Source organism: Miniopterus schreibersii (genome assembly GCF_964146895.1).
Source record: "Miniopterus schreibersii genome assembly, chromosome: 6".
Taxonomy (NCBI): domain Eukaryota; kingdom Metazoa; phylum Chordata; class Mammalia; order Chiroptera; family Miniopteridae; genus Miniopterus; species Miniopterus schreibersii.
This window is the reverse complement of record NC_138107.1, coordinates 24557777-24567585: the sequence shown is the minus strand read 5'-3', so window position 1 is coordinate 24567585 and position 9809 is coordinate 24557777. Positions and strand designations below refer to the sequence as shown.

At 40.6% G+C, this 9809-nt stretch overlaps 1 pseudogene across 1 annotated transcript; it reads left to right on the top strand.

Annotated features, from left to right (window-relative positions):
- The first annotated feature begins 442 nt into the window (after positions 1 to 442).
- Positions 443 to 4875, top strand: LOC308558709 (coxsackievirus and adenovirus receptor homolog pseudogene; annotated as a pseudogene). Its single transcript has 3 exons — positions 443 to 570; positions 1355 to 1876; positions 4738 to 4875. The product of its transcript is annotated as a coxsackievirus and adenovirus receptor homolog pseudogene (transcript).
- The last annotated feature ends 4934 nt before the right edge of the window (positions 4876 to 9809 follow it).

Below are 9809 nucleotides of genomic sequence, written 5' to 3'. Positions count from 1 at the left end.
CTAGAGTCCCATCAACTCTAAGCTCACAGCACCGCTTCACAAAAGCCTTACTTGATGCCCTTTCCATCTTCATATGCACTGTGTTCCCCCTTAAGCCACATCTTCTACTTGAAGCTTCTTCTCAATTCGTAGCCCGTCTCTCCTCTGGAATCTCAATTAGCAACCTGCATTTACTACATCATTGGTATCAATTATTAAGCAAATATTTGCCGTATCAGTGGCTCACAATCTGGTGGGAAGGAGAATCTCCCCGGGAGAGCTAACCAAGACCGCAGGCTCATTGAAGTGGAGTAGGGCCTGGGTATTTCTACCAAGATCCCCTGGTGATCCTGATCCTGACCAAAGTTTGAGAGCCACTGGGCTATAGCATCTGAATTATTCACCAAAGCTTCTGTAGAGGCGAGTCTTCGCTCCAACACAGTCTGAAACTCCTAATGAGAAAATGGACTTCTTCGGTATCTCTCTTTCTATCCAACCATCCTCTCCAGGATCAATATTATTCATTAACTATGAAAACTGGAATGCTCTTATATCAGCTCTTTGCAGTACCGTGATTCTTGATAAATTAAGGTAGGGGAAGATAAAGATATTTAATTTTGGCTGGTAAGAGAAGTAGTTTATAGTGAATAGCTATGTATCACCCAGTGATTAATTCTATGGTATATTTGTATATGTAACGCTATTTCCTGCTTCACACTTTCAAGAGTCTACTTTTTGGACATTTTGTCTCTGTGTCAGTTACAATGCTAACAAATAGATATGTATCAATGTTTTCACGTCATAGGTACTTTACGTCTAAAAAAGTATTTTATCCAATACTGTAATGTCAAATAAAATGACAAAGAAAAATATCACAAGTCTTTTACCTTTCACTTGGACATTTAATATTACAGCAGAGTCATAGCAAAATTTAGAATATTGTAATGTTGGAAGTCTACTGACTATAAATTCATCCAACAGGGTGCCAATGTGCCCTACGTAGCCAGCCAGGAGCATGCAGGGTGCCTGGAGACTCAGAACCCAGGTGAGAGCCCCCTACCTGCAGTCACCTCCCATGGCTAGGCCACTACCATGGCACTGCTGTTCTTCCTGCTCCTGTGCAGAGTTACTGATGTCACTAGGAGTCTGAGTATCACTACTCCTGACCAGATGACTGAAAAGGCCAAAGGGGAAACTGCTTGCTTACCTGGCAAATTTACCCTTAGTCTGGATAACCAGGGATCACTGGACATCATCGAATGGCTGCTATCACCAGCTAATAATCAGAAGGTGGATCAAATAATTGTTTATATTCTGGGGATTAAATTTATGATGACTGCTGTCAAGATCTGAAAGGATGAGTACATTTAATAAGTTGTGACCTCAAATCTGGCGATGTGTCAATAAATGTGACAAATATACAGTTGTCAGATATTGGCACATATCAGTGTAAAGTGAAAAAAGCCCCTGGTGTTGAAAATGAGAAGATTCAGCTGAGAGTTCTTTAAATAACTTTATCTGTTATATCTGTTTAAAAAAAAAAAAAAAAAAGCCACTACTGAGTACCCTGGGACATGCAGCTGTGCAGTCAGCAACAGAGTAGGCTCTGATCAATGCCTACTACCCTGGATGTTGTTCCTCCTTCAGATAGATTTGGAACAATTGCGGGAGCTATTATAGGAGCTTTACTTGCTCTAGTGTTCATCTATCTAATCATCTTTTGCTGTCAAAAAAAAACCACAGAGAAAAAAAATGCAATGGAAGTTCATCATGATATCAGGGAAGATATGCCTCCTCCAAAGAATTGGACATCCACTGCCAGAAGCTACATCCGCAGCAATCACTCATCCCTGGGGTCCATGTCTCTTTCCAACATGGAAGGTTATTCCAAGACTCAGTAGAGACACTTTCAAGATGGCAGGTAGGTGTGGTACCTGTGGTACCTGCCTCCTCCCACAACCACATCAAAATTACAACAAAACTACAGAACAACCATCATTCAGAACTGCCTGAAATCTGGCTGAATGGAAATCCTACAACTAGGGATTTAAAGAAGAAGCTACATTGAGACTGGTACGAGGGGCAGAGAAGCGGGATGGGATGGTCCCACACCCATGTGTGGCAGAAATTGGGAGGGATATCTCAGCTACAGAGGTCCCCCCTGAGGGGCGAGGTGTTCCAGTCCCATACCAGGCCCCTCAGCCTGGGGTTCCAGTGCCAGGAAAAAAGTCCCCATAACTTCTGGCTGTAAAAGCCAGCAGGGATTGTGCCTGTGTGAGACACAGGGCTGCTGGAGTTCCAGGCAGTTTCTCTTAAAAGGCCCACACACGGATATACTCGCACTCACTCTCCCTGAGCTCTAGCACTAGGGCAGCAGCTTAAAATGAACCAGGGACATACAGGGAGGAACTGAATTGTCTGGCATCAGGGTGAGAGCTGGAGCTGCAGCTTTCTCCCAGACAGTAGGCCATTGTTCATTTGATCAGCCCTCCACACATAGAACAGGCAGGCAGGGGCATATCTGAGTATTTATCAACCTAGCTAACACTGCTGGCCCCACCCAAGTGATTCCTTGAGGTCTCACCCCACTCAATTTTCAGGACCACCTAAGCTGTTTCCAGTGGCCTTTTCATACTAATAGCCTGTCTTGGTTCATGCTCTAGATTGTCCTAAAATCTCTCAAACAAGCAGCATCTGGCCTCAGTTGTGCCCTGTACTTTTTTCATTAAGTTGCCCCAGGCTGGGCACTGGCAGCAGCCGGCCTTGGTTTGCAAAGTTGGCATTGCCTGGGCACCTCCAAGCCCAGAACAAGTAGCAGCCACCTACAGATTGCTTTGTAGCTCAAGCCGGGGAGCCTACACAGAACACAGGCTGTGGCTGACCTTGGCCTGCAACTCTCAAGAGTCCCTCAATCCAGCACACCTGGTGGACAGCTTCAGACCATATCAAAGCATCACCACCAACCACCTCCACAACCTACACACTCAAGGGGCAGACTCAATGGGCACCAGAGCCCTGCTGAAGTAAGTCCGGCTCTGTGGGGTGGACCCCTGCACAGCAGACCCTCCATGGTGGTCAGAGGTCAGTGGTTGGTGGTTGCAACTAGCCCTTGCAGCTGATTGGCCTGGGGGTAAATCCCTCTCATTGGCATGCCAACAGCAATCAAGGATCAACTACAAGAGGAAGGTGTGCACAGCCCACACAGGGTGGTGAGAGTGAGGGCTGCACCTGGAATGCCTAGGTTGGGTGATCAGGGAGGCTGTGCCACTGGACCTACAGAACACCTACTATATTAGGCTATTCTATCAAGCGTAGGAGGCATAGCAGTTCTACCTAATACATAAAAACAAACACAGGAAGGCTGCCAAAATGAGGAGACAAAGAAATATGTCCTAAATAAAAGAACAAAAAAACTTCAAAGAAAGAACTAAACAAGATGGAGAAAGGCAATTTATTAGATGCAGGATTCAAAACACTGGTTATAAGGATGCTCAATGAGCTTAGTAAAAGGACCAGTTAGAAATGAAGGATACACTAACTAAAATGAAGAATAATTTACAGAGAATCAACAGTAAAGTAGATGAAGCCAAGAATCAAATCAGGGATTTGGGATGTAAGGAAGCAAAAAACGCCCAATAAAAACAGCAAAAAGGCAAAAGAACTTTAAAAAATGAAGATAGTGTAAGGAGCCTCTGGGTCAATTTCAAGTGTACTAACATTCACAGCATGGGGGAAGGCAGAAGGAGAAAAGAGAGAGCAAGAAATTGAAAACTTACTGAAAAAATAATGAGAGAGAACTTCCCTAACTTGGTGAAGGAAATAGACATACAAATTCAGGAAGCACAGAGTCCAAAACAAGATGGACCTGAAGAGGCCCACACCAAGGCACATCGTAATTAAAATGCAGAAGGTTAAAGACAAACAAAGATTCTAAGAAGCGGATTTCTCAACAGAAACTGTGCAGGCCAGAAGGGAGTGGCAAGAAATATTTAAAGTGATGAAAAACAAGGACCGATAACCAAGATCACTCTACCCAGCAAAGCTCTCATTTAGAATCGAAGGTCAGATAAAGAGCTTCCCAGACAAGAAAAAGCTAAAGGAGTTCATCACCAGCAGACAAGTATTCCATGAAATGTTAAAGGGTCTTCTAGGAGAAGAAGAAGAAAAAAGATAAAAAATATGAACCATAAAATGACAATAAATACACATCTATCAACAATTGAATATAAAAAACAAACAAACAAGCAGAACAGAAACAGACTCATAGATACAGAGAACATTTTGATGTTGCCAGATGGGAGGGAGGTTTGGGGGCTGGTTGGTAAAGGGGACAGGATTAAGAAGTACAATTGGTTGTTACAGAATACTCTTGGGGATATAAAGTACAGCACAGGGAACAGAGTCAGTAATATTCTAATAACTATGTACGGTGTCAGATGGGTGTAAGATTTATCGGGATGATCACTTAGTAAGTTATGTAATGTATAATCACTGGGGTGTATACCTGAAACTAATATAATATTGTATGTCAACTGTAATTGAAAGGTAAAAGTAATTTTTAAATGAGGGGAAAAAAGGGTAAATAAGTGAAGTGATGGATAGGTTAAGTGATGGATAGCTTAAGTGTGGGAATTATTTCACAATGTATATGTACATATATCTAAACATTATGTTATATACCTTAAATACATACAATATGTATTTGTCAGTAAAATAAAAATATCCATGCATTTCACTGTAAAAAAAAAAAAGGCTCAGTATAACCAAGTACCAAGCAAAGATTGTGAACACTCCTCGGAGTCCAACGCTCCCACCACTAAGGTAGCTGCCCCTAATGTCAGTAGGATGGGTGTGGTGCCTGTGATGACTCCAGCACAGAGCAACGAGGGCCTGTAGTACAGAGCCTCGGTTCCTTTCATCACTGTGATCCATGCTTCTCTTCTTTTTTTGAAATATAAGAACCTACACTTCTAAATTTTGCTACCAGCCTCAACAGATCAAAAAGAAGTGAGCCAGAAACAAAGAAATATGCTTCAAAAAGTTTTGTTTGGTTATATCAAAACAGAAAGGCATTAAAGTTACTAAGACAAATTCACCATCCAAAAACAATTTTATTTAAGAGGTTTATTTTATTGATTCCTAAATATCAATACTTAGTAAGATGTAACACTTTCTATATGAAATTGTAGGGGAAGAAATTGGTCAACTTACACGTGCACCAAGTTGATACTTGAATAATATAAAAGTAGTATTTTATTATTATTACTACCATTATTTTTAGCATGCCTTTCTCAATTAATTTATAACCCAAAATTGGTAAAGAAGCATTCATGGCAAAAATTCTTATATGCCTTTACATTTGCTCTTGTTTTTATAGCTTCTTGGAAAACTCTAAATGTGTTTGGATAGCTCTAATAACATAAAAACACTACAGTGTTCTTGAAATTACCAGTTTGACTTTTGAGTCATTCATACGACTTGTCAATGAAATGATTTCTTAAGTATTTGATTGATAGACTGCTATAGGCAACAAAGACATAGTAAGCTCTTTTATATGCTAAAATGAAGGAGCGTCTATGGATTTATTTAGAAATTTGCTGTCAGCTACATAAAGCAATGACACTAGGGGTATAATAGCGAGGATGGATTTCGGTAATGAGTAATCTGATCCCTGGAGGCCTGTGGTGATCTTCAGAACAGTGACCAGCCAGAGCAGAGGTGGAGAATTTTACAGTCCCCAACTAAATACTGGCTCTCCGTTCAGGTGATATTTTTCTAATAAGAAAAAATTATAACTCATTTATTATTTGACAGATACAGGTCGGAATTCCCTAATTAATGGTTTCAAATGTTACAGTTTTCTCTGGCTCAGTGTTTTGTTGTTTTTGGATGGTGTTGCATAGTGTATGTTCTAGGAACACACATGCGATTTTAAATCTGCCTTCCTGAACGCAATTCCTTCAGAAAGTTTTCTTCATAGATTCAGAATGACAAAATACATTGTAAGCTAGTATGTGTCCTCCATCAGTTCTGTCTTCCAGACATGGGAGGGTGTATAGTTGCTATCGTAGGGCTAACATATCTTTGTGCAGCTGCAAAAAATCAAGTTCAACTTTGACAAGTTTGAGTCTTAGTTTTGTGAAAGTGACTTATTCTTTAAAAAAAAAAGAGAGAGAGAAGTAAAGGAATACTCCTAACGGCCAAATGTGTTAAATCCTGTTTCAGTAGAAGAAAGTGAATTAATTGCATTTCCCTTAAGATTGTGAGGGAGAGTGGATATAGCAGAAAGAGCCAGCAGTTTCTTTGTAATCAGTAAGGTCTACAGTAAGTTATTTCACTAGTTCTAAAACCTGTTCCCTAGATTTCATAGGGAGTTGGTTTCTGTCCATATCTTTGGGTGCTGTGGTGATACATGCTACATTATAAATTAATGCTGGCATGAATTTATGATTAGGAAGAGTATTATGTATACTTTTGAATGGTAAATTTAAGCTGAATGTGTAATGGATTTGTATATAGGTTTACATATTCAGAAGCATTTTTTATTTGTTTGCTTTTTTACTTTAGAGAGAGAAAAAGAGAGAAAAAAAGAGATAGAGAGGGAGAGAGAAAGAAAGAGAGGGAGAGAAACATCAATGTGAGAGAGAAACCGATTGGTTGCATCCCGCACATGTCCCGACCGGGAATGAACCTGCAACCTGGGTATGTGCCCTGACCAGGAATTGAGCCCACCACTTTTTTGTGTATTGGACAACACTCCAATCAACTGAGCCACACTGGCCAGGGTGGAAGCATTTTTTTAAATAGGCTTTTAACCTTACAAAATATTGCTTTTATACTTGTGTTAACATTTTTGTTTGTGTCTTTTGGGTAATTTAATTTTTATTACGAATTTCTGATGCCTATGAGCTAGCTATCACCTGAAAGATGCTTAGAGATAAAGTACTATTCCTAAAAACCATCACTGTGACGCCTCTCTACCCTCATACTTTCAGTCTTACCTTCTCTTCTCATACTTTCAATCTTACCTTCTCTTTTCTGTTCTTTTTGGATGTAAGTTAACAGATTGTGTTATTCATACACACAATTTAAAAATTTTTAAATTTCAACACCCCAAAAATTGTTTTAACAGAGTACAAACTTTAATAAACAACTTTTGATCGTTTCAAAAAAATTCATCCAACAACCTGGTGGGATGCTATGTACCGTGTGGGCACATGAATGTATATGGAATCAAATATCATACCACACAGTGGTTTGTAATCTAATCTCAAAACTGCAGAGAGAGTAGTAACTGTCAGAGGTCATTCAGTCAGTCCAGCCTCCAGAGGAGACTGCATCTAAAAAATTCCTGTCAGGTTGCGACATATCCAGCGCATAATATCTGCAGAGAAAGGAAAATTAACAAGATTCCCTTGGTAATCTGTCATAGATCCTCACAACACCACCACTGGTATATTTCTCTTGTCAGAGCCTAGGCTCTGGTTTCAAGTGCAGTCCGTGGTCAGCTGCATGGGCATTGCCTGGGGGCTTGTTGGAAATGCAGAATCTGAAGCCCACCCCAGTCCTACAGCATCAGAACCTGCATGTTAACAAGACCCCCAGGTGGCCATGTGCACTATAAAGTTTGAGACGCTCTCCCCACTTTGTGCATCAGGCTAAGAATCTAAATAGGTAACAAGGGTTTACAAGTCATGAGCTAGACTTCATGAGCATTGAATCAAAATGCAGAGCATAACTGAAGTGTTCTCTTGACTACATTATGGGTTTTGGGAATAATCAATATAGCCACAGGATTTATTGGTGTGTATTCTGTATTACCCAACTAAAGGCAGTAGGTTCTGACTAAAAATCCCCAAGACCTAAAGGCAGGGGTGACCATGAAAGATGGGGGTATTGAGAGGATGTTTCCTGAGTTAGTTTGCAAGGGGAGTAGGGAGCAGCTTCTGCAGTGTTTGGCCATAAATTAAACAAACATGGATGTTATCACACATAGAATTATTTACGACAGGTACTCCTTACTATGCCAAATGAAAGATTTTCCCAGAAAATGTGAAATTTCTGTGAACTCTATACCATTTCCTAAATTCTTCTAAATTATCTCAAAGATTATTACTTTCACTTTTTATTGCTTTTCTTTTCTTTCTTTTTTTTTTAAAAAAATTGATTTCAGAAAGAGGAAGGGAGAGGGAGAGAGAGAGAGAGACATTAATGATGAGAGAGAATCATTGATCGGCTGCCTCCTTCACGACTCCTACTGGGGATCCAGCCCACAACCGGCCATGTGCCCTGATAGGATATCAAACCCCATGACCTTCTGGTTCATGGGTCAATGTTCAACCACAGAGCCACGCTGGACAGGCTTTTTTTTTTTTTTTTTTAATTTATTGTTGAGAGTATTACAGGTGTCCCCATTTTCCCCCCAAATTTACCCCCTCCACTTTGCTCCCACCCCCTCCCCAGGCCTTCATCCCATTATTAACTGTGTCCATGGGTTATGCATATAACTTCTTTGGTTAAGCTCTTCCCACCCTCCACCCCCCTTCCCTCTTCCCTCTGAAATATGATCGTCTGTTACATGAGTCAATGTCTCTGGATCTATTTAGTTCATCAGATTCTTTTGTTCATTAGCTTTTTCTTAAAGAAAACTCTTCAACTTTTCCTGTAGTGCTGGTTTGGAAGTGATGAACTCCTTTAGCTTTTTCTTATCTGTGAAGCTCTTTATCTGACCTTCCATTCTAAATAATAGCTTTGCTGGGTAGAGCAATCTTGGTTGTAGTTCCATGTTTTTCATCACTTTGAATATTTCTTGCCACTCCCTTCTGGCCTGCAAGGTTTCTGTTGAGAAATCAGCTGACAGTCGTGTGGGTACTCCCTTGTAGGTAACTAACTGCTGTTCTCTTGCTGCTTTTAAGATTCTCTCTTTGTCTTTAACCTTTGGCATTTTAATTATGATGTGTCTTGCTGTGGGCCTCTTTGGGTTCCTCTTGTTTGGGACTCTCTGTGCTTCCTGGACTTGTAAGTCTATTTCTTTCCCCAGGTAGGGGGAGTTTTCTGTAATTATTTTTTCAAATAGGTTTTCAATTTCTTGCTCTCTTTCCTCTCTTTCTGGCACCCCAATAATATGAATGTTGGGCCTCTTGAAGTTGTCCCAGAGGCTCCTTATACTATCTTCATATTTCTGGATTCTTTTTTCTTTTTGCTCTTCTGGTTGGGTGTTTTTTGTTTCCTCATGCTCCAAATTGCTGATTTGATTCTCAGCATCCTCTACTCTACTGTTGATTCCCTATAAATTATTCTTCATTTCAGTTTGTGTAGACTTCATTTCAAATTGGTACTTAATTATGTCATCAATTTTCTCAATTATTTTTGTCATACTCTTACTAAGATCCTTGAGCACGCTATAACCATTATTCTAAACTCTGTATCAGTTAGCTTGCTTGGATCTATTTCATTAGTTCCTTTTCTAGAGATTGCTTTTGTTCTTTCCTTTGTGACATGTTTCTTTGCCTCCACATTTTGGCTGCTTCCAGGTGTTTGTTTCTATGTATTAGGTAGAGCTGCTATGTCTCCTGGAATTTCTAGAGTGGCTTTGTGTAGTAGGTGTCCTGTAGGGTCCAGTGGCTCAGCCTCCCCAGTCACCTGAGCTGGGCCTTCTAGGTGCTCCCCTGTGTGGGCTGTGTGCACTGTCCTGTTGTAGTTGAGCCTTGGTTGCTGTTGGCATCACTGGGAGGAATTGACCCCCAGCCAATGGGCTGTGAGGACCAGCTGCAACTACAGCCAGAGAGCTGCTGTGCTGGAGACACCCCTGTGGAGCAGGATTTGCTTCA